Here is a 27,221-nt window from a genome sequence, read left to right as displayed (position 1 = left end):
ATGGTTCTTTTACCTTGATCTCAGAGCGCAAAATTAAGACGACCAAAATGCCAAGGGGTTATAATTCAATCAAGCAGTACTACTTTATTAATTTGCCCGGTCCTCCATCGTGGTTCAGGATTCTCTGATGGGAAGATCTTCAACGGTGTTCATTCTGAAGTCATCTTTTATGCTTCTTCACCCCCCCTTGCTTCCATTGTTTTAAGCCAGTCTCCGCCTTGATTTCGCAACCCAGGCTCGTACTGCACAGGCTCGAAAGATTCACGCTTTCTTTTGCCAATGCTTACACGTCCAGCATTCAGGGTTCTTCCTCTGGTCCATTGGGTGACCTCAGGACCCTTGGCGAGCTTCTGGCCATGCTCCTTTTCGTTGGCCATTGTTTGAGGGAGCAGGTGAGGAACACGTGTAACTGAGGCTGCAGGTAAGAACACATTCTTCTAGACAGCAGCTATTGTTCCTGGGTCAAAGAGACCCTCATAAGAACAGCTTTCAGGAGGCGGGGGCTGGTTTGGCTGAAGAAGCAGGCAAAGTCCACACAACAGCCACTGTTAGCAGGAGACCCCCTGTATCAGAGAAACAGTGCCATAATGCTTCTCCTTGGACCTCTCTCCAAGTCATTGTCCATCTGTTCTTTCAGTCTCTGCTTCAGTTCTCTAAGTTCTTGATAGTGATGTTCAGGCAAATATTGCTCTATCTTCAGACCGACTCTCACACTGATATCACCTGAGTATCCTTGTTTATGTAAAAAACAAAACAAAACAAAAAAACAACCCAAAACCAAACTGCAGACTCAGTTATTTTTCAGAGTTAATGACTTTATCACTTTTCAAATCTCACAAATTGAAATACAATACGAAATAAAGCTAATCCATGATCTAAACTGCTTCTCTTAATATACCAATGACCATTTTTTTTAAAAACTACATGACTCCTTTTTACTCTAGTTCCCCAAGAACATCCTATTGACATTCTACTGACTTTAACACTGAAGCCAGGAGTATGACTTAACATGTCTTAATCGCCTCAGGAAAATCTTGCATATTAAATTTGATATCTAAAGCTGCTACATTTTAAACTCATTTTAATGTCAGTATAGAAAAGCTAATAACTCCAAAACTGGTTTATCTGACTTTACAAGAGATGCTTTTAACAGTTGACACATCAATCAACATTTTAGGTGCCTATTTCTCCCTATTGATTGTATGAGAAAAATAAAATGACAAACTCAAACTTAAGTCTGAGATGGCTAGAGTCAAATAAGATAGGCCTTGCATATTTAAAGTATTATGAATCTTTAATGTTTTTCCAAATCCTTTACCTTGATTGAAGAGAGAAGGGTCAGGAGACAGAGAAGCTGTGGGCTTCAGAGACAAATAGTTTGAAAAAAGGCAAGATTTTCAGCTTGAATAAAAGATGATTCAGTAGATAAAGTGGACAGTTCTGACCTAGGCACTGATCATTTCAAAATAGATAATTTCAAAATAATTACTTGTAGCTTAACTGAACATGGAACAAACAGGAAAACAAAAACAAAAAAACAAGCAAAAACCCAAAACAAAACAAAAAAACCCCACCGAATATGATTCAAGACAGGACTTGGTTTAGGATTTTCTTCTTTATGATCTTGTCCTGTTTTCACCTGGGGCAGAGTTAATTTTCTTTCTAGGAGTTGTGTTTTGGATTTACTATAAGAAGAGTGTTGATAATACACTGATGTTTTGGTTGCTCCTGGGTAGTCATGGACTTTTCAGCTTTCAGTGCTCTACCAGGGGCACAAGACGCTGAAAGTGAGCAAAGCCAGAACAGCTGCTCCAAGTTGGACAAAAATTGCATCATGCTCAGTATATAAACTGGAGGAGCAAATACTGCTGCACAGGAACCAACAGGTTATTCAGTGTCATGAGCAAGTGAACTGTACAACTGTACATCACCGGTTTTGTATATTCTAATTATTATTATTAACTCTTATTTTGTTGTCCTATTAAGCTGCTCTTATCTCAACCCACGAGGCGTTTTTTGTTTTGTTTTTTTTTTTTTCCTCTTGCTGATTGTCTCCCCCATCCCACTTTGGGGGATGGAAGTGAGCAAGTGGCTGCATGGTCCTAGTTGCTGGCTGGAGTTAAACTGTGACAACCTGCATTTCATTCTGAGAACAGAACACAAACCAAAATGCAAATACAGTTTGTCAAATTGTTTTCTTTCTTTATGTGTGAGCATATAAATATTGCATTCTTTTGTAGGCTGCTAATGGAATTTTCCTGTAAGGTCTGCTTTGAATTAGAAGAGTTCGTTTTCTTAATTATAGATATGTCAGTCTACAACCACAATCCTATGAGTCATTAAAATATTGTAGAAACTTCCATAATTCCCTCTTCTTTTTGGAGTTGGGTTACAGTATATTAAGGTAATAAAACTGGTTCATCTCTTGCTCTTAGAATTCATTACAAGCTGCGCTGTATTGTGATGACAAAAGACCAACCTTGAGACTTAACTTGCTGAAAAGTTTCAACTTTAGATTCAAAATAAACAGAAAGATATTCTTATGATATGGTCTCTCAGTTTGAAGGGTACTTAGACTTTGAAATCTTCTCAGTTGTCAGCTTTATTTAAAATAAAAATGGATAAAACCTTTTTAGAAATGGTTCTAAATAAGTTGTTCAAAAATGTGTGATTTTACTGAATATTAAAAGGAAAAATAAAACAATTGACATAGAATACCCAGCTATCAGGGACATGGATTAGTGACAGGGTTGAGTAAACGGTTGGACTTGATGATTTTGAGGGTCTTTTCCAACCAAAATGATCCTATGATTCTGTGATTTTTTTTCCTCCCTTTAAAGTCATCTGACATGCCTTTTTGGCTTTGCTTGGAAATATGTGTATTGCACAGATATTTTTGTGTCATTCTATGTATGTCTGTTTGTCCTCTTTTATGCATAAACTTCTGCATCTACTATTTTATTTTTTTTTTCTGTATGGAAATCCCTTGTTTCCTGTAATAACATTTATTTCCAGATTCAAACACCTTAAGTTAAGTGTGGGCAACGTGGACTCACTACCTGTGAGTTAGTTATCTAATCAGTCACTATATAGAGTGGAGAATAAGGGCTCAGTTCTATTGGAAAACCATCTGAAGTATAATAGGGATTTAAGGCTTAGTCGTCTTATTCCAGTTGAGTGACTATTTGTGTAATGATCTTCATTGTCAAAGCAGAGCATAAATCCAGGCTCCTAAGTGCAGTAATTTTATCATTACATCCAACCCATGTTTGTATTGTGTCTGTGTTTCTGTACCTAGAAATATTACTCTCTCTCATAAAATTTAAAAAGAACCTAAACTCCCGTGCTCCCTTTCTGTGGATTTTTTACACTTTGTTAAATACTCTTCCTCAGAGGTGTGGCAGATGCACTCCACTCCCGCCCCAGCCAAACCAGCATCAGTTTGGTCCAGGATCCAGAGGAGGTAAAGGCCTGAGCAGTAGCCAGGCCAAGAACTCCCTCTGTGGGATCCACAAGGAAGCAGAATGACACTGAACGCTGGTAATTTGTGGACGCAGGGAGTCTCGTGCACACTTTTCCTACTGTATGCAATTTGACTATGGGTCAACCACTTAATTCTATAAATCTGATAGCCTAGATGAGCCCACTTTGAGCTCTCCCTGCTAAATAAGTGAGCTGTATGGCAATGGTTTTACTACTCGGAGGTCAGTGGATGAGCCAAATTCAAGTTAAATATAGTAATCATTTAGTTTAAGTAGATGCATACCAAATGTAATGGATTATTTGGAGATACAAGGTTGTATGATTTTCAATATACACTTTGCTTCATGTTTCTTGGTAAGATGGATTTGCTAAAATTTTAATCTGTAAAGTTCTAGTCATATTTACTAAAAGCAACTACAAACTACACTAAACACTTATAAGATAAGGCCTATTTTACACTTTGCTGAGAAGAAAGGATTTATTCAGACAAAACAGTATCTGCAAGGCTATGGACCAAAACCAATGCCTGAACAAAGCAAAGGCCCATGTGGAATCAGAGGGAGAGGATCCAACGAGGAGCGACAGGACCTAGAAGTGAAATATTGCTACTGGACCGAATCATGGTGTGAATGGTCTGAAAAGATAGAAAAGTTTGTAGTTTTCTATGCCTGGGGCCCTTTGCGCATGTACCCAGCTTGGGTCAGCCCTTCTGCTATTCTACTCCGTTAACTTTTTTTTTTCCTAAGAATTTTGTCTCCTGAATATCTGCTCTTCATACGGTTATTAGGCCTCGTCTAAAAGTTTGTCTCTGGAGTTTCAAGACACAGCCCCTGGAGTGAACGGTTATCAGGGAGAGAAGGTACATGAAAGTTTGCTTCATTAATGGGTATGGGCATCTAGAAAGAAGATCAGCAGCATTTGCCTTGGCATATTTCTCCCATGCAGTAAATAACAGAGTGAACCCACCACTGAACTCTTTAAGTCGCACTTTTCTTTAAGAAGTCTTAACATTGTTCTGCAGAAAGCAGAACCCTAAAAATTACTCCCACGTGACAAGAGATGTCACCATCTTGGCTGGGGGCTCAGCCATGCCCTGTGGTGGGAAGGTTTGAGCCAGCTGGAATCAGCTGTGTCTTGCATGGGACAGCCCTGGTCTCTCCTCACAGAGGGCACCACTGCAGACCCTGTGCTACTAAAACCTTTGCATCTGCACTCGGCACAGCATCACAATGGAATTTTAACCTGCTGTCCATTAAACAACACCTAAGGAGAAATTTCCTGTGGCAAGAGGAGCAGGCAGCATGCATTCAATTAGAAAATGCAAAGGAAGTGTCCTGTTACTTTCACAAAGGACAGAGGTGTTTCCTTCCAGCTGAGGACAGTAACAGCATTTTTAGAAAAAGCTAAAATTGACATTTACAAATGATATGATCATTGATCCACATTAAGGGAGGGTCACAAGGTGTTTGTGAATCAATGCTGTCCACACAGAAGATTTGTTCTGGCTACAAAAAAATAGGACAATTCTTACAATAGGGTTATACTTACACAGTTTGTATGTTCTTCAGTCTAAATTATATTTCAGTACTTAAAAGAAAACAGTGTGCATGGCCTTATCCCTGATATCTTCTATTTTTTGAGGTTGTTGGAGGAGGGACTCAGTAAAATTTTAAAACTGTGGAAGCTCCTTGAGGAAGTAAGGCCTTGTTCTAGTCCTGAAACTTGGTGAATGCTCTCAGTATGCTAGGATTTGTACTTTCTCCCATGTCCTTCCTTCATTCTGCCTCTTCTTTTTTTTTTTTTTTTTTCCTTATGTAGAAAATAGTAGCTTCAAATGTTGCCATTTAGAACTGAATACAGTTTTGTTCTTACTGTGGGTTGTTTGGTATTTCCAGAATTCAAAATTATCTGTGTAGTGTTCTCATTAATAAAATATCTAAAACCCTGATGATCTAAAAGTTCAGTCAGTGAACTGTTGGATTTTTTTTTGTTGTTGTTCATATTCTTTTGCTTTTGACATGTTTGTATAGTAATCAAAGGCTTGGTTGGACTGATTCATATGTTTGGTTTTAGTTTTTGTAATATATCTGCTGTGTTTTGCTGTGTTAAAGAAAGTAATGTCAAATTGTGCACATACTCAGGCTCAGAACTGTTAGTTTGTGCTGATCCTCAGTTTCTGTGGAAATGGATGTCCATCAGGCACTGTCTGACATCAGCGTGACCTCAGTGCCTTCTGTCCCTTGTGCTCAGTAGAACTGGATGTGCATTGTGAATACCTGAACACAACCCGACTGTTGCAGGAGAAGAACAAGTGACTATTATATTCATAGTTGTCAGGTTATGAACAGTAGCATAACAAATTAATTAAATTTTCCAGAAGGCTAAGGCCATAAAGTAACTATGACTAATGTTAGCCATCATGCATTGGGATGCATCTGAATCTATTTAACCAGTCAAGTTATATAAAATATTTATCATGCTGTTGCTATGTTACCTCATTTTATGCAGTAGTATGGAATTCAGAAATATACTCAAACTGCAAATAAAAATTTATTGTGTGAGGCTTTCTGCTAAAGGAAGCTCTACTAGAGCTCTGAATTATTTTCATAGTTCCCTAGTGCAGTTCATTTTCACTTGAATTAAGTATGGAAAACTACACTGCTTTTTTTTTTTCATTTTTCATTTTTCAAAGTTTATAATGATGTAATTTCTTAGATACTTCACATGCTGAAAACACATAAGATCTGACTTTGTCTAGAGAAATAACAGATTTTTAAGAAGTCCCACAAGGAAGACCCTGTAGTACAAATGTCTTCAGCCATGAATAATCCAGGAAAATTGAGACTGATATATTCTTCCGGTTTCTCTATTCCTTGCATGTCAAGATAATGATGTCTCATGATCAGCAATGTAATGTGCTGCTGATCTGCAAGGAGAGATGCTTACATATTTCCTGTCTTTAGTCATTCATCACTGCCACTCAATTTATTTCTGTATCACGCTCTCATATGAATCAAGATAGCTGAATATAAAGTCTGTAGGACTGTAGCAGTATATCTTGATGCACGAAACAACATCCATCATCATAACTCAATTATTTCCAGAAAACTATTTCATTTTGAAGAAGGGAACACGAAAAAAAGGAAACAATAGATGAGAAACTCACTGATGACATTATTTTTGTGTATTTTGTCCAAGAATAAACACAGAGAAAACAAAGAAACAAACAAATTTAAGTTCTAAGGAATAGCTGAGATAAAGTTAATTTTCTTCATAATATCTTGTATAGTGCTACGTTTTAGATTTGTGACGAAAACAGTGTTGATAACATACCCATGTTTTAGCTGTTACAGAGCAGCCTTATAGAGCATCAAGGCCTTTTCTACTCCTCATGCTTCCCCACCAAGGAGCAGGCTGAAAGAGAATATTTAAAACGTCAGAGAACATGTAATTTTATTATCAGCTTCAATATTTATAAAAACGACTACATCCATTGTATCCCTCTGTTGTGATTTATATGCAACTATTTAAAAGGAATAACAACCAGAAGATTTGCAGATGCAGAAGATGAGGTGATAGAGTTTTCTCTATCTTTTATTGTGGTTCAAAGTTCAATATTCTTTATGTAAATTCTTAGATTAAAAAAGGTTTCACGTTTCTTAATGTAAGCTACTCAGTGGTTGAAAATAGGTTTTCATTTCTAAAGTTCTGTTTCCACCCACTGACCTATACATTTCAGCAGAGATAAGAATCTCCAGAAAGAAAATGGAATTAAACAGCTAAACAAGCATCGAAGGTTATTATTTCTCCAAACCAGTGCTGGATCATATCCCCCAAAGCCATTTTAATTATGTTGTATCTGTTCTTTAGAAGTTAAAACAAACAAACAACAGCAACAAACAAAACCAAAACAAACAAACAAAAAGAACAAAAAGACCCAAGCCTTCCAAACAATCTTTTGAAACAGGCCATTCCAGTGCTTAACTATTACTGGTATCAATGATTTTTATAAAATTCTGTGTTAAAACATACAAGTATAAAGGTAGCTAAATAGAACAGATTACATAATTTGAGATAGTGTATTTGTGTTAGGCAAAAGTTAAAACTTTTACTAGCTTGTCTTCTTTTACTCTCCATCAAAAAAGCTTGTCACAGAATTCAGTGCAACCAGTGTTTAGTCATAATGACCTTTGGAAGATATGTTTCCCCTTCCTATTCTTAACATCAGTATAATATTACCATTCTCTGTTACTGACAATGAGTGACATGGAACTAATGACTTGTGCACTGATTACAAAATATATTCTGTTCATTCCTCACTAATCTCTATGAACCACTAAGAAATATTGACCTCACCTGACCTTACATTTTTATTGTCCCATTTGTGGCTTGGCAGGCACCTAATAACTCTAGTTCAGTATAAATTACTAACAACTTTGTCAATGTCCATTTTCATTTTCACATTGTTGTAGAAAAACCATTAATATTTTGAATGTTCACATGCAGGTCAAATAGAAGAGAATCGTTCTTTCAGAAACAATAGTTGCAATATGGAGTAAACTGCAATGACCTTGAAATGAAACAACACAGAACCAGAAAGTTCAGAAAGAAGCTCATCATTTTTAGATAAGAAAACTATTTGCTATGCCAGCATTGACAGTATTTCAAGGGTTAATTTTGTTGCTTGCATATAATTAATTACAGTTAATTAGAGCTAACCTGAGAGGAACTGAACCCAAAAGACCTAACAAGGCTCAATGCATAGTACTAGTTTTACTCTTTTGAGTGTGGTCCTGTTTCCTTGCCTTCTGGTTAGAGTTCATTACACCAAGATTTATTGCCAACATCTGAACTGACCACTTTGTTCATAGTCAATGAAGGAAAGTTCAGGCATAATTAACTAGAATGAAAGTATGTGTCTCTCTTTGATTAATCACAGACAAGTATCTGCTTGTTTCCAATGTCTGTATGAGAAGCTGGAGTGACTGCCTGTTGGGTTAACCTCATTCTTTCCCCTTCAGCTTTAACTGTTGAATATACTGTCACATGGTACAGAATATCTCTTTGGTCACTTGGAGTCAGTTGTCCCATCTGTGTCCCCTTCCATATTCTTGACACAATGCTAAATTTAATTAAGCACTTACAGAACAACAATAAAATGTATTGGAATAGCTACGTTTGAAATTAAACTTTTGATTGACTGCAATGAAATTTCAGTTTCAAATGGATGTCAACATCACAGAAATACCACCCATGTTTCCATTTTATCTGTGTCAGATCCATTTGGTAAAGTCCATATTTTCAGCTCCAAAAATTTGAAACTGAATCAGCTTTCCCAAAACCAGAAGTTTGGCTCAGTATTCTTTATTTGAGACAGAAAAAAACCCTCTGACTAGTAGGAATTAAAAATGGGAAATAAATTGTGGTCTTAAGTTTATTTAGAGTAGTTTTAGAACTAAAGAGAGTTCTCAATGGCTGTCTTTGCTTTCAAATTCTAACTAGTCTCAGTATTAGTGACTGTGTGGTGGGTTGGCCTTGAATGGCTGTCAGACTCCCATCCAGCCACTCTCTCACTCTCCCTTTTCAGTAAGACTGGGAGAGAAAATCCAATGGGAAAGTTTGTGCCTCAAGGTCACTCTACTTAATTACCAGGGTTAAGTCCTGTTTGGGACAGACAGATGACTCACCAATTACCATCACAGGTAAACCAGACTTGATTTGAGGAAGTTACTTTAATTTATTAAAAATTGATTACAAGGTAAGATAATGAGAATTAAAAACAAAAGTACAAACAACTTTCCCTGGACCCCCTTTCTTCCCAGGCTCACTTTTGCTCATGACTCTTCTACCTCCTTCTCCTCTCCCGAGCAGTCCAGAGGTTGCAGTCAGTTCGTAACACTATGTCTTTGCTGCTCCTTCATCCACACACTCTTCCCCTGTTTCAGTATAGGGTCCTCCCCGAGAACTAGAGCTTCCTTCAGGGTACACCCACTTGTTGAAGTGTGGGGTCCTTCATCATCAGCACCGTGGATATCTGCTCCATCGTGGTCCTTCATGGGCTCTGGGAGAACAACCTGCATCACCGTGATCTTCTCCAGGGGTTGCAGGGTAATTTCTGCTCTGGTAACTGGAGGCACCTCTTCCCCCTTTTTCTTTGCTGGCCTTGGTGTCTGCACAGCTGTTTCACATTTTCTTACTTCTCTCTCACACAGCTGCAGCACAGTATTTGTTAATCTTTCTTAAACATGTTGTCACAGGGGCACCACCAGCATCACTGATGGACTCAAATTTTACCAGTGGTGAGTCCTTCTTAGAGATGGCTGAAAGTGGCTCTGTCCAACATGGGGGCAGCTTCTGGTGTCTCCTCTCAGAAGCCCCACTCTGCAGCTGACCCCATCTCTTTTACCAAAACCTTGGCATGTAAACCCAATACAGAGCAATATTTCTGTCCATGTATTCTTGTATCATAGAGTATGCAAGATTGTACATAGGAGGTGACTCAGGCTGCCCTACAGCAAAGAAAGACTCCCCTAGACAAGGAAAACAGTTTCAGACGTCTCAGATATTTTACCTTCTCTTCTTACCGGTGGCTGACACAGTTGTAATAATTTTATATCATGCCCTTTTTTTAACATTGAATTTTAAGGCTATTTTTAATACATTTATGATGCAAGCTTCCACAATTTTCTCAAGAAGCACACAAAAAAACTATTGAGCAATAATATTATTTTATCACTACGGCTGTTAGAACTGGTTATGGATTAGGCTGCATTGTTTCTATTCAGATCTTCTAATCTAGTCTAATTCAGGAAGGAGTGAATGAGACAACACTATAGTTTATAATGAAGAGCAAAGTACTACATTTTCATTAGATACCATTTTATCATTATCTCTATTGGAAAAGAAAGTCAGTTAAGATTTATAAGAATGTGCAGAGAATAAAACTATTTTCTCTTCTGTGTGAGCCAGCACAGGCAGGATGCAGGAACAGCCACAAAAACAGATGAAATGCAAAGAATAATTTTACACAAAGCAGCTCATTTAAGAGTGTATTCTTCAAGACTGTGCAGCATCCATCTTTGATTTTGGAGTACTCTTTCACAGGATAACTGTAATACTCTTTTACAGTATACAACAAATTATGAAAATACATTAACACACTTTAGAGGAAAAAACAATTAATCTCAAAATCTCATTTGAACATGGATTCTTCATAATAGTTTAATTAACTTGTGTTAATTAATTTCACTTTTAAGAATGTGCACTCTGTGTCTGATTTAGTCTTCCTTTAATTTGAGTCATTGGATCTTATAACATTATTTTTATCTTAAATTAAACTGAAGATGTATTTTTTTATCAAGTTTCCCTGTCAACGTTCATAAAGATATGATAATTTCAAATTCCTGATTTGTTCCAATACTTTTCTTCATACCTAAATATTGCAAGATAATAATTTAAAAAATAACTAAATAAATTTTTATAAGCTATGAATGATCATTAATAAATTAATAACCTTTTCAAGGAGCATGAAGCAAGATAATGATTCTGGACAGATGGAATTAGCCTAGAAGAGCTTGCTGGTACTCATTCCTAGGAAGGTACTAAAAGAAAACAACAGAGTGGTTGATTACAGTGACTGATTACAAGTGTTAGCAGATGCTGGAGATCAGTGGGAGGGCATCTGAAGTGGGTCATAGATACAGTGATGACAAGATAAAGCCAGACCAGAGAGAGCATATGTGTCCAACATAGTCCCTGATATAAGGTAAGAAGAGTGGGAAGACTTCTGTAAGAAGAGTGAGAGGACTGTTCTCCTGGTGAGGAGAATGTTTGGAGAAATCTGAAGAATCAAAGCATTTCTAGCCTACCATGATTCTATTTTGCATGAACAATAAAAGTAATTCCTGGCAAGAAAACATATATATATATAAAGAGAGAGTTATATATAGTCATATCTAGTTATATATATATAGTAATATACATATCAATATATATATAAAATAATGCCCAAATAGAGAATGTTTTTCTCTAATAAATACTGAACTTCTACTTTGTGTGAAGTAGAAAAATTTGAGCCAAAGAAACAAACAAACAGCACTGAGGAAAGATTCTTCAGGAATGCATTATAATCAGGGATTTAGAAGATATGGAATGAAATGCCTGATCTAGTCAGTAAAACTGGGGTCTTGCAACAGTTTGTTTTGTTTGTTTTTTCTCCTCAGAGAAATACTGCAAATAAAGCATAGGGATACCAGCATTCAGTGTGTAATGTAGGTTGATAGGCGTATTTTAACATTAACAGTCACTTAAGATTTCCATATTTGAGAACGGCAATAATTAGGGACTGCATTAATCATTCCTGTCATAACTTGTGTGTTTATACACATGCCCTGAAGAAGAAATTTAAAGGGATCCAGAAAAGATGTAATTTTGATCCATTGTTGCTTATGAATAGTTCTGTTTCTTAAATTGGAATGGACACATCAGCTGTTTAAAAGCTTAGCAAAATTGCTTTTTTTTTTCAAATTAAACTTGAAATATCATTTAAAAGATCATATTTCTTTGGTTAGAGTTATTTCCCAGAGACACAGGTTTCTTAATGATTTACTTTATTTACCTGTTGAGTTCTGAGTTCTAAATTGCCTTATTTTTCTAGAAATAAATATCAGACTGACAATTCAAAAAATACCTGGTCATCTTTTTTTGCAAGTTTTTAGTATTAAAAAAAGTACTTGTTTGTTTCCTCAGGCCCTTGGTGTTCTTCCAGTGTTATTGAACATATATATACTGATACTTTAAAGGGTTTCTTGGCTGAACTATTTACAGATGTATGTACAGAAAACTGCACCTGCTGATTTAAACCAAACCAACCAAATCAAAAACAAAAAAAAAAAACACAAAACAAAACAATAAAACACAAAACAAAACAAAAAAATCCCCTTCACTTTCTATTCCCTAAAACATTCTACTGCTTGATAAATTTAATTGAATTATGAGTTGACATAGTAGAGAAAAATGGAAGAGTTGAAATTATAATTATTAATGAGGACATAAGAAAACAGACTGTAAAAATAATCTAGCCAACATATACAAAGAAATGACTTGTTAGTAAAAGAAAAATAAGTTGAAAAATTAGTGACAGCACTTGTTAATAGCTTCCTGTAGAGGACACGGCACAGTAATGAGATCCTGGAGAGAGAAAAGTTAAAAAGGCAGAATGGCTCAAAAGATAAAAATGGCAAGATGGTAAAAAGGCCAAACTAAAGAAACTCGTGAACAGAACTACCCCAAAACAGAGCAGAAACAGAACAGAGCAGAACAGGTCTCTCTCCTTGTCTGTCCCGACTATGTCCTGACTCCATCCCCAGCCAGAAGATCCTGGCTCTCCTTAAATATGAAGCATGACACTAATGGGATGGAATGCTCTTATTGAGCAGTCTGGATGACAGTCAAGATCCACCTCATCTGCCGCCTTCCCAGCTATCTGACACCTGCGGGCAGAGCACTCTGAGAAACCTTGGTTTTCAGACAACAACTGAAAAATTTAATTCCGTCCTGGGGTGTTATCTTCTTGTTCTCAAGCTAAATCCAAACAGTGACTGTGCTATCTACAAAATATCACTAAATGTTGTACTTTTAGTATATCCATTCTCATAAACATGAGAGAGCTAGGAGTGAGTTTAAACATCAGCCTTATGACAGGCTACCCTGCTTAAATATTATTTCAGTCTTCAGCTCTGTTTCAGATACCTCCAAATGGCTTCTCCACAACAGATCTGCTCAAGGGAGAGCTAATTCTGGACAGAGTGAACCTTACCTGGTTTGTATGTATCACAGGACTGGAGAAAACCCACAATCCTCTTTTGTAGTGGTATAGGCACTTTTCATCCCATTTAATATTTCTGACAGCCCTCCAAAACATCTTGTTTAAAAGAAAAAAAATCCATTACAGTTATAGAGAAACTATAAAAGCTAAATCTTAACTGGAACATCAAAATCACACATTTTCTTCTACTTGGATACTTTTGGTGTCATGCATGAAAAAGAGAGCATCTTTATTTCTCCTTGCTCCTGTCATCATAATCCTGACAAATGAGAATTGGGGTATATATATCCACATTAATTATCATCTCAAAAGAGTCACGTTTAGTTTTACTTGCTCACAAAGAATTAGAATTATACTGTTCTTTAACCCTGGTTGTAATGTATCAGAAAATACTGTTAGTAAGTTGAGTTTGTACAGAACATAAAGGTCACAGTGTGACAAACCCTCATTTAGGAATTTCAACTAGCAGTATAAGGCCTCCTGCCTTACAGTCTGTTTAGGACTTAGCCAAGCATCAAGAGAGCTGCAAACCAAAACTTCTTCTGAATAGGAAGACAATAATTGCGTTACCATGATAGGATTTATGTAAGTCTTAAAGGTAGGTTTTGGTTGTAAAAGAAAGCAGTTTTCCAAATTCCAAGAGCATTCAATGAAAATAATTCTGTGGGGCTTGATGGGATCTGGATCTGAATTCAGGAAACTGAATGTCTTTTACCTGTTTAGAAAATTTTGAAAAATGAAATAAAATCCTTGGAAATAATATAAAAACCAGATGAATATCAGTATATTTTCATTCTCGTGTATTAATTTCCTAACTGGAAATCATTTTGTTGCAAGGTTTCAAATGTTAACAAGAAGACCATGATAATACTAAATATTTTGCAGGCACAGGTAGAATAAAATCTGTTTTGTTTACGAGATTTGAGGATTCACATTTCTTTTGTCTTATATGGGCAGGAAAAATAAAGTTTTCAAAGTTTTTGCTTTGTTTTGTTGGGGTTTTAGGTGAAAATGGACTTTTTACCATCTCTGGTTTCGCATAGAAAGCTGACACAACTTTCAGATAGGTGAAGGTGTTTGTATAAAGTGAAACACGCTGCTTAGCACACAAAATCAGGACTCTAACCTTGAATATAGAGCAACCTGTTAAAGCTCTTTTGAAAAATACATCACGGTTCTTTTAATCTCAGACTACTTTGACTTGAATGGGCAAGGATTCCCATGTATCCCGTGCATTTTAGCTGACAGAACACCTATTCTCTGAAATTAAACATTCTATGCCCAAATATTTCTCAGCAAAATTAACTTGTCGCCATAAAACATTCTGATCTGGGGAAAAAAAAAAAAAAAAAAAAGAGCAAATAGAGTTTGGCAATATCAAAACCATTTAATTCTCTTTCCGTTTTTGCTTTTTTTTTTTTTGTATTTTTTAAATTCCATGTTGGCTACAATGCTCAATATATTCCAAATTTTTTTTTTTTTCTTAAATACTGAGCATAAGTAGTCTTTTTGTTATTTATTTTATGTTATTTTGGGCATTGATGAAGTATGCGTTGCAACTTGATAATGTTAAAATGCAAACTTTTGTTTACTAACATAGATGCAAGACTTATGTGAAATGAGAATAAAATAATGAAAATACTGCATTTTTGACTGGTCCTATTGCTCATATAAAACTACAGGTAAAGTCATAAGAGAGTTTTGAAACCAGTTATAGAATCATAGAATGAGGCTGGAACAGGCTTCTGGTCCAAGCCCCTGTGCATGGAGGGTCACATACAGCCACTTGCCCAGGACTATGTCCAGAAAACAAAAAAAAAGGAAAGAAGTATCGACAAAACTTTACAGGATAGACTTCCTTATTTGTCAATGCAAAATGCTTTTTGATTCTTTTGCTCATTTGGTTAAGTACAGATTTTGAAATCTTTCTGTACAGGATAAAGTATTACAAAACTAGAAGCAAGAGTTCTGCTATGTATTTCAAACACTCAGAAGAGGTGGCTAATTTTTCAATTGTTACTTTCACATAATTAAAGTTTTCAATATTTATGAGAACTTTGTAAGATTTTTACCTGTTCTTAGTTTGTTCCATATTTGTATTAAAACCTTAATATTCTTTAGATGCCATCACGTTACTTATTAGCACTGACTGCATTAGCTTATATAGTTAAAATACGTACATTATTCACTTAACTGCCTCACGACTAAACTCAGACATGTCTTTGGGAGCAATAGAACTACCAGCAAAATAAGAAAATTTGAATTTAGTGTAATAGTTGAACATGGCACAAATGTTTATCAGGGGTTTGATTCATCCCGTGTAACAGAAGACAATTACTTGAGGTGCTTAAATTTACAATAATTGTAAGTTTGAAAAAGCTCCTAGGCTGCTTCCATAGTCGATGAAGGTGAATTATCTCAGGAGAGCAATTGAATTCTCACGTGGACTAAATTAATCCTTTTCTTTTTTTTTTTTTTTCCTCTTTCTCTTGACTGAATAGTAAAAGGATCCCGGGGGTCATTAACAAATTTAGTTTAGCATAATCTAACCTGAAAATTAACTTTATGACAAAGATATGTATCGTTCCTCAATTAGAGATATACAGTAACATAAAATCAATTTGGCTATGTGGATACAGTCTGTATACTAGCAAATTAAATGATGTCAAGACCCGTTCTCCCTAGGAAGAGCGACAGTACTATTCACACAGCTTTTACTAAACTTTATCTTCCTCAGAAATAACTTGTTTATGCCATCTGTTGTGAATGACCTCTAACTACTGATAAGTGTGAGACAATGACCAGGAATTTCCAGGGAATAAATGATTCCTGGAGAGACCCAATCTATGTTACGGACCATGATAAAAATTTACAGCTTGGACACTCATGCCTGAGGAGTTGCTTACTATTTTAGCAGTACACACATAGCTTCCAGGTCTGGTTTCCTAAATATTGATCTGGGGCAACACATGCTGCAAGTTTTCTTAATGTAAGTTTGTGATTTCCAAGCTTGAAATCTTTTTTAAAACATCTTTCTTTGCAAAATCAAGTTCAGTTCCTCCACTCGAAATACAATAGTGTTCAACATGAGGTGTGTGGTAGGGTCCTGAGACAGAGATAGACAAACCGAAATCAATGTTTCTTTATTTCCCCTATATCCATCACCCTGGCACGAACATTTAGAAATACCCTGCTAGGAGAATGCATTAATAGTTCTAATTTTGATGGATATTAATTAGGATGTTCCCTTTGTAGCTTTTTTATTATAATGCGACAATTTAATAGGCAGGAGAGATTTGAATAGACAAACAATTATGCAGGGATCATTTCAATTATCTGTGTAGGGATATCTTCAGTACCCTTGAGGATCTGGTTTTGCAACTAAAAGCAAGCCCTAATTACAGGTTTTGTAAGTGAGAATTTTTTCTAGTTGTTTCTTTCTGTACTGCAATTTTGGTGAAAAATTGTTGTCCTTTCAGCTATAAGTCACTGTGTGTTGGAGTGTCTTCCTACATATTCATGACTTTAAATATCCCAATTTCCATTATTTACTATGATTTTCATTTAGCTGTTATAACAAAGTAACTTTACTATCCTAACTCAAAAATATTTAAGAATGCATTAAGGGTTGAACAAGAACATAAAGTTTTGGAACAATTTACATGTATTTCTGTGCAGGGATACTAGTAAATAGTATCTGCTCGTAATGACTACTAGTCAGTTCTGATGTTACATATATCCCTTAGTTTCCTTTCTCTTAGAAATATTCCAGATTTATTTTTCTTTTACATCTGTGTGCCCTTAAGAGTATAGAATTGCAGATCTAAAACCAAACCAAACCAAGCCAAAGTTCTTTATCCTTTGCATCATTAATCCTTGTAGTTTAACCAGAGTTAAGTGACTGTAAAAAGTAAAATTAATTTGAATATCTTCAAACCTCTTCTCAAAGCTCTTTGCTGTCTATAATTCTGCTCTTCCCTCTTTGTCTTTCTACCTCTATCTCCTCCCAACTTTTGTCCTGTGTTCCTCAACAAGCCTTTTTTCTAGCAATTAATCTACTCCTACTTTCCAGACTTTTGCATAATATCCAAGCCACTACCCTTCAAAACATTTTGAGGACATATTTTAAGATTTTTAAATGTCTCATGAAATGGTTTCTCATAACTTTTGCACTAAGTTATGCTTCTAGTCAGAAGGGAAAGATCAAAATCACAAAAATGTGGAAGGAAGGAGGGAAGGAGGGAAGGAGGGAAGGAGGGAAGGAGGGAAGGAGGGAAGGAGGGAAGGAGGGAAGGAGGGAAGGAGGGAAGGAGGGAAGGAGGGAAGGAGGGAAGGAGGGAAGGAAGGCTATTATTTTCTGTGATAGAATTAATTACTGTTAGTTGATGAATCATTATGAAGGTTAAAAAGTTGTTCAATTGCCCCTTATATGCAATGTTTCCTCTTATCTTGGTCATTAATTCAGTAGATTAGTTTATATCATAGAAGGCATTACAGGATGAAGAGAAAAGTTACTGAAAGACACCCCAAATGTTTCTAGAATTATGCAACCTATGTGGTCAGAAAAGAGTAAAGAGTCTTATCTCTTTGACATAATTTATTTGTTGAAAGTAATCTTAATATTTTTGGTAGGATTTAAAAGAGAAAATACTAAGTTCGTCTTTCTCTAAGAGTGTGTGGGTGTTTGTGTGTATGTCTGTGTACATGATGACTTCGATAAGTGATTTTTAAAAACAATTAAAGATATTTAGTCACCTGTTTATGAGAAGAAAAACTCATTATATTCTAGAATTAATAATAAAATAGACTAGGAAACATTACATCTCCCAAAAAGAAACACCCATGAAAACAGAATTAATCTGCCAAACATCTACAGTAACCACAACTACATCTTAGGTACCATAGAATCCCTCAGTGGAGAGATGTGGTTACTTTAGGGTTGTCCGTATTAGTAACTTACACTTTACTGGAATGAGAAAAAAGCTTTTGGCATGCTTTTGATTCATGCATTGAGTACTCACTCAGGCAATCCTCACAGCGGTTCAGAAGATCCCCAGGCTGTTCTCCAAAAGCAGTCTAAAGAAGGCCATACAGATTCAGAGTGAAAGAGATTTTAAGGGATATTACAAGTGGCCACCGTCTCCAGCAGCTCCAGGGCCTGGAGATTCCTCCTGCCTGACCACTGGACCCCACTCCAGCAACTGGCATCACTCCCACAGGTCCACCCACTTGTTGGTACTTACTTAACTTTGCAGCATGCACAAACATGGAGTAGAGTGAGATTACAGAGAGAGAGTTGAGAAAAGATTTAATAAGAAGATGCAAAAAGACAGGACAGAAATCAGTGATCAGGTGCAAAGCTTGGTCAGGTAAGTGCACTAGGGAGCCATGGTTCACATGTAACCATCTCTTTTACGGCCTTTTCTGTCTGATCCCCACTCTGCTCCTCCCCATCCACTTGCCCCAAACAATCCTTTGTAAATTTTTCATAGTCCCACAAACCTTGCCCGAATATCTCAAATCCTCACATTCCTCTTGTTTTCCCCTGTTTATCAGTTACAAAGTCCAGGTGACATTCTCCAAAGCTGGGCCCAGAGTTTCTTAATGGCCCATGAATTAGTAAATGGAGACCTTTGACCTTTCCAGTGTCTTTGTTGACTCTTATTTACCAAGTTTTTGTCTCTGTGTGTTCTTATTCTTCCTCCTTTGCATCGAGGAAGTCCTTTATCAGACAACCTGAAGGAATCAGAAGCTCTCACCTTCCACACACCCTTATAAGAGAGTTCACTAGAATAAGCTTGCATCTTGTATGCCAATTGAACTCCATGCCTGCAAATTTTTCTGGGCATATGTAATTTACTATTAATTTACTAGGCTATGAGTGCTATTTGTGAGTGAATGAAAATATTCAAACAATTGGTATGTCTAATAGATATATAATATGTTATATAAGATATAAATTTATATAACACTTACAATCAAAATTCAGATTGTTTTACACTAGAGATAATTATTTTTCTCTATTGATTACAAAAGGAGGCTATAAGATGTCTAATTCAGAATTGTACTTCTACAGTATTGACATCTAAATTTAACCAAGAGTTATCGTACCCTTAATTTACTGAGGCTACCTGTCACTGGATGGCCCATATCTGTTCTTATGTACTGTTTTAAGTCTCCAAGGCAACATCAACTTTGAATTACCCATGATGCATGGTCCCAGGAGTGCTCCAGTCCCTGGAATTGCCCTGAAACTGCACTGAGGAGAAGCAACTGCAGGAAGAACCATCTTTAACAGTAAAGACAGTCACACTGTAGTAGTTGGGAAAAGCCTCTGACACTTTAGTTTGCCAGAACAGATACTACCTGACATCGTATGACAATGAAGATTGAGTGTATTCTTTTTCTCCTTTCCTTTATGGAACAGTAATAAATTATTATTTCTCTAAATTCATCAATTTTATTCATATTACAGACTTTCTTGGAAGACTTCTTTTTCTACTAGTTTGCACTACATTCTGGAGATGCATATTCTTAAGATGGAGATGCTAATTCTTAAGACATAGCTTATCAGATGCATAATATCATAATTCTGCAATCTTTGTATAGAATTGAAATATTATAAAAGAGAGAGAGAAAAACTAGCAATGGAATACTTACATTAATGCCTTTCTATACTATTTTTTTTTCTTTTTAGGGAAACATCCTACAAGGTGTCACAGTATTATTGTCTTCATTTTTTCTTCTGTGTAGCTGCCAGTGAAAAGCCTTAGTGTATTACCAGTTTGACGCACAGCATTCCAATGCATAACCTATTGCCCATGTTTATATTCTGAAAATGCTTCTGTATAGTTTAAAATGGAATATTAAAAACATTTTTTTAAAGTTTATTCTGTTAACAAAACTGCACTTTGCCCTCTTCATATGTAAAGAATGAAATTCTGACAACCCTGAATATTTGGAATAGTTTCTGCTAAATGTAATATTTTGAAAATTATCCTCTTTGAGTACTTCCATGGATGTCTCTGGGCCTATTTGCAGAATATACACTAGTCTAGGTCAGCAAGGGAAAGGAATTTGGCCTGAGTATGTGTTTAGTCATTTTTACAATACTTTCCACACCTTACCTAAATAGTCAATTTGGATAAAAGTAACAAAAATATCTTAAAATGTGTAGATCTAGAATACTTTCTCATTAGAAACAACTGATGTTCTATAATCAAACAGCCCACCAAAACATAATAGACTGTAGGTATTATAGTAATCTACTCAGAATGCACCTGTCATCTTTTAATTCTTCACCACAGAATCAACCATCTGGTATTATATATTTTATTCTTGTAAGTTCAAAAATAAATTATTGATAATGTGTAGCAAGATTTTTGCTACATCTTCTTGAACTCATTTTATGAGAAAGCACCACAAAATTGTTGCACTATTGAGCTGATATCATGTTTTACTGTGTCTTTCAGTTTTGCTGCTGAGCTTGCACAGCACAGTCAGTAAGGATTGTGTTTTTTCATTATCATCACCTTTACCTCAAATCCTATCCAACCTGTAATTTCTGTGATGGGTATAAATGCTCAGTGGTAGAGTAGAACAAAGTATGATCCTAAATATGTTACAGTTTCTTGACCAGTCATTTATAACGGCCATAACTAAAGAAGCTTAGGTGAATTCAAAGGGTGATCATAGAAGCTATCATGTCAGGATGAAGTGTCCGAAAGTACCTGGAAAAAAGTTTCAAGGCAAGGGCCAGAGTTGTTTATATCTACCCACCACACAAAAAGAAACAGTAAAACATTGGTTTTCTGAATTATTTCAGAAGAAAATAATTTTTAAAAAAATGAAGAGCGAGGTAGTGATGTGCTTTTACCCCCTGACATGATAACTCTATCAATGTTTTTCCCAGGGCATCCAATTTGCTATTCTAGATCTAGTTTTTGTATTTCGTATGTGTGAACCCTGGGCTCAGAATTCTGAAAAGATGCTGAATTCTGAAAGAATGCTATGATAAATTACATCACATAGAGATGTGCAAGAGAGAATTACAAAAGCAAAATTGCAGACAGAAGTAAGATTGTTGAGCTGCGCATGGCTGATAGGTAAAGGATTCAAGAGCAAAAATACTGACATGAAAAGATGTGAAACCATCTAAAAAAAGGAACACAACAGGGAATCAGCACCTTTGCAATGCTGAACACCAGGCCATTTCAAATAGCAGTAGAGTGTAACCCTTTCGCACCTTACTGGCATGTGTTGGGTCAGCTCCTAACATGTCTTATTGGAGTAGATGACAACATTGAAGCCCATCTTTACAGCTCATTAGTCTTAGCTGTCTATTACATAGTTATATCCAGTAGGTGCTGCCTTGTATTTTTGTGTTTAGCCTACTTAAACATGGTAAAAGTTGACCAAACTTGGTGCCCCAGAGTGGCACCAAGACAGCATTCTGTTAAAAGGGATTTTGAAGCTCATATTAAATATCCATTAATTCACTTATTTTAAAAGTGTTTTATTTAGCATAAAATAGTTAGAAACTGGGTACCAAATATTATATGTCCTTACCAGCTTCCCAAAAGAACACATGGCTTTTTGACTAGTCCATGGAAGGGAAAAGAAACAATTTGGAATAAGCCTTTCACTCTTTCCCCTCCCCAGCTTCTCTGCCAAAAAAAAGGTAAAACCAAATTCATTAAAAATACAAAATACATTTTGGGGAGAGAAAAACACTGTTGCTTGTGGTTCAAGCTGGCTACTACAGGCCAGAAGCAGCACAGAAACCAGAAAGCCACATTAATGAGGTGTTAGGTCAAAGCTAACATGCTCTACAGGGAAACATATAATCACAAACATCTGCAGGACTAAATATATAAACATTGTAAAAATTCTAATCAGAATTAGAGATGTAAATGGTTCTTTCATTGCTTCCATTGACTGAGAATGGCTAAGTGATCTATCTGCATAAGTCAGAAATATTCTGAAAGATGAAAGGAATTCAGAGGAGTGATGGCTTACTTTATTTGACAAGTTAAATGCAAATAATGGACCTGATAAACTGATAAATGATTTGTCCAGAAATAAAGGATAAGTAAATAATGCAATTTCATCCAGCACAATATGGTGGTAAACTACCAACTTTTATTTCAATTCCCTTCAAATTCGCTATATTATTTATATTTTAGTTATGAGGTGGAGAATTGAAAAGTGATTTAAACTCTAACAGAAATCATAACAGAAATCTTAACTCAGAAGACCCACCTGTGTCTGTACTCAAGGTTAGGTGAGATAAATATAACACATCTGATATACATTGAAGATTACATACAAGAACACATATAATTGCTTTTATTTCTGATCTAGAAATGTTAATCTAATCATTGAATAGCTACTTTTTTTTTTTTTTTTTTTAATGAGGAAGTAAGGATGATTCTTTCATTTGTAATTTGGTACTAATCTCAATTCAAAATACATGCCAGAACTTAAAACCGTCTTTTGATATGTCTAAAGCTTCTACATCCCTGTCCAAACATCTTAATCTGCTATTGAATTTTTTTCAAAAGCAAAAGAAAAATCAGCAGCTTGGTTTGATCCTATTACTTGTCAGATGAGATTAAATCACATGCAGACTCTGAACATCATTAAAATCAGAATGACCTTAGAATTACCCTATCAAAATTCTTAGGATCAAACCAGTTTATTCTTAACACTAGTTTTTATATCCAGAAAAAATGCAATTGGATTACCACAGCTAAGTTGTTATAGAGAGTCTCATACTACATCAAAGCAGATGGCAAAGCTGCTGTACTGAATGTGTGCCATAGGAAAGGAAACTTCTTACCATTTCTAAAACAATTAAATAACTTTTCCATTATTAGCATGGTATCTAAACTCAGTACAAATACTCACAATTTAAGTATGTACTTTTAAGAGGAGACACTTCTGATACACTTTTGCAGTATCTTGGGCTCCTGTTACTCTCAGATTCTACTGTTATGGTGATAGTGAAAAAAATAAGGACAATTATGATGCCAAGAAAATACTAACTATGCAAAAATGTCTACATTTAGGTGCCTACATTTAGGTGTTCACAATCTGGTTAAGTCAACCAAAACTACAGTAGATGTAAAATTACCATGTGACTTAAATTAATAAATCCAAAATAAATACATCTGAAAGAAAAGTATAAAGACACGTCCTTGGAAACTTAAAACCACTATCTTACTTGTTCTATTTTTCCTTTTTTAATTCCATCTCTTTGGCAATATCTTAAATATTCCATCTGACAATCTACAAACAGGTTCCTTTATTTTATTTCAGTATGCTGAAAGGTAGAGTAAGCACCCATTTGATTGTTGTTTTAATAAGTTATATAAAATCAAAATTTATGTTCTTTATAAAAGTGCAATTATTTTGTATGTAACTTTTTGATGACAACTCTAAAATAAGAATTATTATATGTAGTATTTTGTTGTTGTTGTTGTTCTTATGGGGTTTTTTGTTGTTTTGTTTTGGTTTGGGTTTTTATTCTATTTTTTTCTTTCAGCAGCTACACTAACTGGTGAGTAAGGTAAATTTGAGGTTGGAATCTATAACTCATTTTATAGACTTCCTGAACTTCCAGTAAATGAGATGCAGAGCAACACCGGAGAGTTTTATCCTTACCAATAAGATCTGTTAGTACAAATGTGGCTAATAGCCAAATGATAAGTGTTCTTTGAGAGATTAATAGGATTGTCATGCAAACCAGGAGATAGGTGAATGTATTTAACACTTTTTAGAATTGAAGCCATTATCACTTTGTATAAGATTGCCTTGATTTACGTTGAGAAGAAAGACAAGTAGCTTTATTACACATTTGTACAGATAAAAGCTGAATAAATGCATTTTTAATTCATACTTTTCCGACTATTTCTGTTTAATATTTGGTTGGAGAGTTATTCAAATCTTTAATGATTCAAGAGTAGTAGCATTTCATCATCTCTGTGTACAAGCCAATAGCACAATTTGCAATATATTATTGTGTCTTGTAACCAACATGATAAAGTCTCATTTATGATCTCTTCTATAGTCTTTAGCTCTCACAATTAATTTAATAAAATGCTGAGATAAGACTTTAATTTGCCGTTAAGTAAGAAGTAATTGAATGTTTTCATGTATCTGATATATATATATATATATAAATACCTAGATAATACTGCAAAGAAGAATAGTGTTTCAATCAATTCACTGGTCTGAAAGTCAGCAAAAAAATAACGTGTGGAGTTTATAGTTTTTCGTAGTCCTTTTTATAACCTTAGATATAATGCTTAAGACAGGGTTCTCAAACTGTTGTAGGACTGTAACAATAAAGTGAATCCTTCTGAGGCCACAGGTGACTCTGTTTTTTTATATATACTCTCAAAGATAATTGCTGTAGCACTTGCTGTTGGTGCTTCTACCATTGTCAGTGATATTTAAGTGCAGGAAATTTTGATCTTTAGGTGTGGGAAGATTCCATAAAGACACTTAACAATTTAATACTTGATATGTAGATCTTAATGCACATCATCTTACCTAACTCCCGATATTTCTGGCATAGAGAAAAATTATAGCAAAACTAGTCTCTCTAAGTACATTTAATAGCCAACACATTCTCTAAACATAAGTGCTTATTGTAATTTTAGATAGACTACAGTGTCTGAGATATTTGTATGAGCCAAGCAGATATCATACAGGACCTAAGGGAGATCTAAAATCTACAAAATGACAGATGGATGCCAGAGACATACCATAGGGTATCTCAGATGACATTAGATGCCTAAATGTGGGCAAGTGGATTAAGTCTATGTTAAAATAGTAAGATTAGGGCATGATTTACCTGACCTGTTTGAGACATCTGTATTATGATGACATGAATCTTACCATCTGTCTATTGGCAGAACCCTGAGATCTGAGTCCATTCCATTAGTTTCCCATAGAGAGCATGAAGATAGTTCTACATTCACAGCAGTAGGCTCAAAAGAGCACAACTCTTAAGATGGTATGAATGAGAGGTATATTTGGCCAACACACAATCAAACACTGTCTATCCTCAAACTGGGAAAAGCGTATGAAAGTATTTGTGAAAATTTCAATAGCTCAAGATGCAGTTAAATAATAGTTTAAGATTATACCTACACTGTAATAACTGCAACTAATGTAGACATTAATTTAACACAGATACTGACAGTAACAGAACAAAAACAATAGAGGGCTCAGGACGGTCTTACAGACAAAGTACCTCTTTCCATCCCTTTTGTAGGGAGTTTTATGGGCCATGAAAAAGTTATTCTTGCTCTGCTATCAGTATGTGGTGTACCAGTGTTACCATCCTAAAAAAAAGTCATCTGAGAAACCACTGAGGACATAGGAAGATGCTTAAGATTGCACAAAGCAAAGTTAATTGCATGCTTCATCCTGAACTAGAGCTAATTATATTTTGTTACTTAAGGTTCTCAGCTACAGCTCCTCTAAAAAAGTCAGACATCACAGTCATGACGGACCTTCCATCAAAAAGTGAAGAAACAAGAAAGTAATGGAGATCAACAACCATCAGACATTTCTAAGAAGAGAGGTTTAGAGAAATAAAGCAACACTCACAGTATTATAACCAGGTAGTCTCTGAGATTCTGTAGTTCCTGGAGATCGCTTCTAGCCAGGAAGGTACACTGGTCTATTTAATATAGCAATGTTTTAAGGATGCTGTTGCTTACCAGAGTCACTTTGGAAACAGCTTTAAACACAGGGACAAAATATACAGTATCCTGTCAACTTCTTAACATATTATATGTTTTAAGAGGAAACCATAGTATACTGAAAATATTTCCTAAATGGAATAAAAATGGATTTTAAAAAGTTTCAAAGCTGTGAAACTGTCATTACATTTTCCAAATTCCTGAATATGCTATGAAAATGACACTTAAAGTAATGGAATCTACTCTAGTCAGTGCTTTTCTTCTAGAATGGTATATATGTCATTAGTTACAGCCTGCTGTTTTCTATTGCAGAGCACTTCTCCTTTCCTGTAATAGGTAATATCCTGACAGAAGAAGAAATAGAACTATCAAACAAAGAATATAGTTCATCATAAAAATATTGTAAATACATCACAGCTTTACTAGCAGGTATTGATTAGAAAATACTATGTGCAATTAAAGTGCCAAATCTCATAACCTCCTCTTGTTCATAGATAATGTTTTGTATTAAATCAATGAAAGCTCTATGTGAGTAATTATAATGAGTATTGTGGTAAAATTGTAAGCCTTTAAAATCATGTTTTTCTTTGCTTTAAACAGACCACTTCACTTAGTAAAGTATGTTAAGAAGATGCCTGAGTATATGACTAATGTCTACCTGAAATTACAGTATTTATTTGCATTCAGGAACTTGTTTGATAGAATTAAATTAGCTGTTTTACATGGGGGTAGGATTTATCACACCCAGATTTAGCACTACAAAAAAGTAAGCATGTAGTCTAATGTAAAAGTCTCAACTCCTTACCTGGTCAAATCTCCAAGAAAGATTGCTCCCGAGCAAGACAAATCACTTCTTTTAAACAACTGCCTTAACTTTGGAGCCAAGGTGTCATCTGTATGAGACCAGCTTGTACCGTTTTGCAACCATAAACCTTAATTTCAAATATGTTGGTAACTACCTTCCTCTTATGATATCAAAATATTCCAATCTTAATAGCCCTGCTGTCTTCAACTTTTACAAGCCTGTGCAGAAGACAAACCACCTTTCCAGCTAAGGTGCTGAAAATGTTACACACACTAAGCTTGTATTATACAAGCAGTAAAGTAGTCCCAGAGATAAAAGGAAAGGGAAAAAAAGAAAAAACAGAAGAAAAAATAGTTGCATACATGCAACTATGTATGTCTGTATATAATTT

The sequence above is a fragment of the Patagioenas fasciata genome, chromosome 1, assembly GCF_037038585.1.
Source record: "Patagioenas fasciata isolate bPatFas1 chromosome 1, bPatFas1.hap1, whole genome shotgun sequence".
NCBI lineage: Eukaryota > Metazoa > Chordata > Aves > Columbiformes > Columbidae > Patagioenas > Patagioenas fasciata.
Note: the sequence above shows the minus strand (reverse complement) of the source record.